A 6,000-nucleotide genomic window follows, 5' to 3' on the forward strand; every position below is an offset into this window, starting at 1 on the left:
GGTGAACACAACAGAGAATTCCTGACAGAGCAGGAAAAAAGTGAGATGCAGACCCCGAATTCTAGTAAAAAGATCAGACTGAATGGTTTGACTGAGGCTGGAGGGACCCTAGAGGTCATGGTCCCAGGACTTTCTGTTAGCTCACAACTAAAATCATTCCCGAAGCCAACTCTTCAGACAAAGATTAGACTGGACTAAAAGACATAAAATGATACTGGTGAGGACGTGCTTCTTAGCTCAAGAAGACACATGGGACTATGTGGGCAGCTGCTGTCTGGAGTAAGATGAGAAGGCAGAGGGGGCCAGGAGCTGGTTGAATGGACACAGAAAATACAGAGTGGAGAGAAGGAGTGTGCTGTCACATTGCAGGGAGAGCAATTAGGGTCACATAACATTGTGTGTATAAGAATTTCTATGAGAAAGTAACTTAAACTGTAAACTTTCACTTAAAGCCCAATAAAATATATATATATAAATATTAAAAAGAAAATAGGAAAAAAATTAGTACAGGACTACTGTAACCAAGATAATACGGTATCAGTAAAGGATTAAACACATAGATCAGTGAAATACAAAAGAAAATTAAGAAATAGATTAACATACAATTATAGTGAACTGATTTTTTACAAAGGTGCAAATTCAATTCAATGAAGAATAGCCTCTCAACAAGTGGTATTTGAATAATTAAATACTCATAAACAAACAAAAGCTAATTTTGACCTAAAGCTCATATATTATGCAAAACATAACACAAAATGGATTATATATCTAATTATAATGAGACTGGTGGCACACCCTCCATCTTGAACAGGCAAGAAATTGTGCCTGTCATGTTAAGTGATACAGGAACTAACTCCCTATTTTTAGTTATCTCCTTATTATGTTTCCTATTTCCACCTCGGTTGAGAAAAACAAGAGCCTGGAGTTGCAGGACCAGTTAAAACTGGCAAGAACCAGATCTGGCCCACCTGACATGAGCAGTACTAGCAATTGTGTCCTTTGGATGACCTATTGATGTCAGAGGCTGAAAATCACACCCCTGTCTACCCCCAGACTCTGGCAAAAAACCATCTTTGTGGTGCCCCTTCCAGACTGAACAGGCCCAGACCACTCGCCCTCACCAAGCCTTTTCCGGCCAAGCCAATCAGGCTTACCACACTTTAAGGCATTTCTGAAGACACCAGACCCAATTTGCTTCACCCATATAAACCTCCTGAGTCATCGTTCGGAGAGCCACCTTGGCAGCAGGAGTTCTGGTGTGCTCCTTTACTTGGCCAACTAAATAAAGCTTCTTCTTTCGCTTTCACCTGCTTCAGGTCTCTGCAGCCATGCCAAGCTAGACCTGGACCAGTCCAGTTACAGTAAAACTATTAAATTTTTGATGAAATAGGAGAAAATCTTTAGGACCTAGGATTTCGTAAAATGTTCTTAGACATGACACCAAAAGAATGATCCAGAAAAAAAAAAAATCAATGAGTTGGACTTTATCAAAATTTTTTTAAAAATTGCTCTGTGAAAGATCCCATTAAGAGGAAGAAAAGACAAGCCATAGACTTGGAGAAACTGTTTGCAAACCACACACCTAACAAAGAATTTTTATCTAAAATGTATAAAGAGCTCATAGAACTCAACAGTAAGAAAAGAATCTAATTAGAGAATGGGGAAAGGATGTAAACAGACATTTTTCTGAAGATGATCTACATATCAAATAAGCAAATGCAAAGATGTTCAACATCACTAGCCATTAGGGAAGTGTGATTTAAAACCATGATAAACCTATTAGAATGTCTAAAATAAAAAGTACTGACAACAGCAAGGGCTGACTAGTATGCAGAACAACTGCATCTATCTCCTACATTGGTGTTAGAAATGTTAAGTGGTACAAACACTCTAGAAATCAGTTGGTCAGTTTTTTACAAAATTAAACATATAATCTAGAAATTCCACTCTAGGTAGATACCCAAGAGAAATAAAAATGTATGTCCACAAAAAATGTGAATGTGGATGTTCATAGCAATTTTATTCATAATAGACAAAAAATGGAAACAATCCAAATGTCCTTCAGTGGATGAATGAATAAACTATACATTCATCTATTCAATGGAATAGTATAGATGGTACATCTACACAAGGGAACAGTACTCAGCAATAAAAATGAACTATTGATACAGAGGCAATAACTTGCATAGTTCTCAAGGCCATTACACTGAGTGGAAAAAAAATTCAAAGAGTTTACATACTGTTTGATTCCATTTATACAACATTGTAAAAATGGTAAAATTATAGATATAGGGAACATAACGCTTGTTGACCAGGGCATTAGGGATGGGAGGAAGGTGTGACTAAACAGGCATAGAACAAGGGAATTTTTTTTTTTTATGATGATAGAACAGTTCTGAGCCTTTATTGTGCTAGTGATTAGATAAATATATGTGATAAAATTTTATGGAACTATATATACACATGAACGCACACAAATGAGTACATGCAAGTATTGGTAAAATCTAAATAAGGTCTGTACCCTAGTTAATAGTATTATACCAATGTCAGTTTTCTGGTTTCAATAATCTACTATAGTTTGTAAGATCTTATTGTTGGGAGAAGCTGGTGAAGACTACAGGGGAATGTGTACTATTTTTGTAACTTCTCATGCTTCTATAATTATTTCAAAATAAAAAGTTAAAAAAAATGACTTCCTCATGAGATGCACTGAAGCAAAATTGTCTCACTCAATGAGGAAACCAATCAGAAAGGATTTATCTCAGGTTTATCACATATAACATATAACATAAAGTTGGAGGAAACCATTCTATGATCTACCATTCTATGATCATTTTCCATGCTTGTTATGAGTGTTAATCCACAATTAAGAAATACTTTTTTTGCTTTGGTTTTGTTGGACATACATATAACTTCAGAGGCCTCTCTGGAAAAACATACGTTCATTGAACTGAAGCTCACATCAGAGCCAAGTCCCAGGCGAGACGCTTAGGAAGTTTGATTTTAAGTCCAAGCCAACTCTGTACTCTCTGACTTGCTCACAGGGATGGAGCAGCATTGCTCCAATGTAAAGCCAGCAAGGAAAAGCTGACCCTATGGTTGATTCTGCTCACTGTCTGGGCAGTAGGCTGTTGACTGATATGGAACATATACAATAAAAACACATTTTTAGTTAATAAATAGGCAAAAGTGTGAAGTCAGCAAAGTTCCCTTTTCACTCATTACCCCATAACCAAAAAAAACCAAACTGGTTGCCATCGAGTCGATTCGGACTCATAGCGACCCTAATAAGACAGAGTAAAACTGCCCCATAGGGTTTCCAAGGAGTGCCTGGTGGATTTAAACTGCTGACCTTTTGGTCAGCAGCTATGCTCTTAACCACTAAGCCACCAGGTTTTCCATTACCCCATAAAGTTCCCCCCTCCCTTTTTTTCCCCATTATCCTCTTTTCAATCACCCAGTACCTTCTAAAGCATCAGCCTTCCTTGTTGGAGAAAAAAATAGCAACTGGCTGATAAATCTGGATCATAAACTCATTCACTGAATTGTAATTAGCTTAATCATTCACCACTCCCAGGAAATTTGTATATTAAGAAATGGAAACTTAGAGAGGCAGTAAGTAAACTGGGAATAGATAACTAATACAGTAGAGAGATTTCTGGCCTGGAGGCAGACATGCAGGCAGGACTAGGAGACACATCAAGTTGGGAATGCCTCTTCCAGTCTCAAAATAATACATTTTAAGAAGTTGCCAATTTTTAAGTCTAATTCTAGTAGTGTCTTATCATTTAATATCCCCAGAAACTACAGGCAGTATTACTTCCCAAGTTTCAGCAATAATTTTGACCAAGTGGAAAAATGTCTGGAGCTCTAGTAAATAATATCTTTCTCAGCCTTCTAGGATGCCCACATTCACCGTTGCAGAAAGCAAGACTTCCCCACAGAATTAGCCAACAGTAACCTCTCCCTTTCCTAGAGCTCTACAGTTTTGCAAAAGCCTAGCCTCTACTAAGCACCAGCCTTGGGGTAAACTTTGTTCCTAGGGAAACAGAGACAATTCATTTCTCCCCCAGGGCAGGTTGAATAACTTTCCTTCTCCTCAACCAATTTGCTTGCTGGGTGGCGGAGGGAGAGCAGATTGGGAATAAAAACTCAGTCCAGAGCTTTTAAGTCTGCTGGGAAGGTCCTTTGGTCAGAGTCCCTCCAAAATGCAATTTGGAGGGAAAGTCAATACAAGGAGCACTGCTGACCTCAGCTCTTCTGGAAGTTCCCAGATCCCTGCAGCTGCTTAGCCAGACTAGGTTTCACACACTATGCCAAGTCCAAGTCACTTTGGAACGGATTTTGATGGAGGAAAAAAACCCACCCATACTTGTGGTCGGAGATTAGGGAGAACTGCTTTCCATATTCAACGTTATGATGTGACTTGGCAACCATAATATGAAGATAGTGCCATCCTGTGAGTCATGCTCATGCTGTCTACAGCTGTTAGTTACATTTTGTTTCTGGAAGGAAAACACAAAAAAACAAAAAAAGCTAGTAATACAGTAAAGTCTTTATCCTGTTATTTCATTATAAAAATCGTGAGGCATGTTTTACTAAAAGGGAATTTAGTACCTTCGACTCTTTAACTGAAAGAATCCAGTACATACAAAATATACTTATTTTCTCATTTCATGGGAAAGTAGTCGTATGAGTAAGTTTCACTGATACCCTAGCATGACTTCCACTAACTTCTTTAGGATTGTATATAACTTTACATACCCTGAAAAAGCTTGCATACTTAAAAATCAAGCTCCAAGTGTGAAACTAGAAGAACTTAAAAAAAAACTGTTATTTCATTATTTCAAGTAAATAAAATGGAAGGAATCCTAACAAAGGCAGTTGGAGCCCCTTGCAAAAATGTTTCCCATGCTCTCAAATTAAAAATACATTCAAATAAATATTCTTCGTAAACTGAGAATCAGCTCCTCTGAGATTTGACAGCTGTGCTAACTTCTAGGGCTTGATGAAAATCCTCATGCTATTTGAAGTCCTCATGTCCCACCCTAGAATGAACACAAGAAAAATGTTCCAAACCAAGGAAACATGTCAAGCCTCATCTTTTTAAAAGATGTCATGTAGGAATTTAAATGTACTTATCATTTGAGCGCACCTTAATTTGGTAGACATACACACTGAATTTAAAATTTTAAGCCCCACCCCACCCCACCCTCTGGTTCATGCTGAAAGAAATGTGTTTAATCAACCACAATCTTAATTTTAACATAAAATTCTCAGGAGCAGTGTTTAATATAAGTCTGGACTTGTGGTCTCTGTCAGTGGCATATCAAATTGTACAAAAAGGAGCTTTCTATCTAGACAGCCATATTTCCTTACACAAATCATGCAGCCGTTTCAGTGAACATGTTAACGACTTACAAATAGATATTACCTCACTGGAGCCTCCATTCTTCATAACAATACATCCCCCAAAAGGTAAGATATTAGCAGAGTCAGGGCAACATTTTCAATGGAAGCTGCAGAAATTTACACTGTTGTTTTCAGTTCAGAGATTTTTAAGTTTTCAACGTATGAAAAGAAAGCCAAGAGCCTTACCCTTTCTACCCAGATATCCTGTAGAGAACTGCAGGCTTGTTCAGCTATGAGAGGAAGTAACTTAGTTTATTCAGCAAAACAGGAAAAAAAAAAAAAAACAAAATCGTTTCCTTCTAATGGGAGGTAGAACTGTACGTCAGCATCACTCAGTTATTTAGGAAAGCATTACCCCCAGAGAATACTGTGGGCAAAAAAAATTCAAATTTTGGTTTTGATAAATTCAGAGTTTCCATGATTTGTACACTTCTTTAGTACGGAACAGAGTATTTGACTTTAATTTGCCACGTATTACAGTAGTTTTTCAGTCTATTCTGAAAGTTTAAAGTGTGGGTTATGCAAATACTCAGTATAACTAATAGAATTTTATTTTGTCATTTAAAAATGAGTTATAATGCACTTAAA

At 37.4% G+C, this 6,000-nt stretch overlaps 1 protein-coding gene across 13 annotated transcripts in view; it reads right to left on the reverse strand.

Annotated features, from left to right (window-relative positions):
* LOC126068915 (putative P2Y purinoceptor 10) overlaps nucleotides 1–5,666 on the reverse strand; it is a 233,339-nt gene extending 227,673 nt beyond the window's left edge. For 4 of the 13 annotated variants that reach the window (XR_007515773.1, XM_049871637.1, XM_049871639.1 and 1 more), the window contains exons 1-2: nucleotides 5,599–5,637; nucleotides 4,373–4,505 (exon numbers count right to left, since the gene is read on the reverse strand). The gene's annotated coding sequence lies outside the window, so the exon portion shown is untranslated. Of the gene's footprint in view, nucleotides 1–4,366; nucleotides 5,099–5,434; nucleotides 5,564–5,598 lie in introns of those variants that run through there. The other 9 variants (XM_049871648.1, XM_049871647.1, XM_049871643.1 and 6 more) reach the window with 6 other exon arrangements.
* Between the last annotated feature and the right edge of the window lie 334 nt (nucleotides 5,667–6,000).

The sequence above is a fragment of the Elephas maximus genome, chromosome X (assembly GCF_024166365.1).
Source record: "Elephas maximus indicus isolate mEleMax1 chromosome X, mEleMax1 primary haplotype, whole genome shotgun sequence".
In the NCBI taxonomy this organism is placed as follows: Eukaryota; Metazoa; Chordata; class Mammalia; order Proboscidea; family Elephantidae; genus Elephas; species Elephas maximus.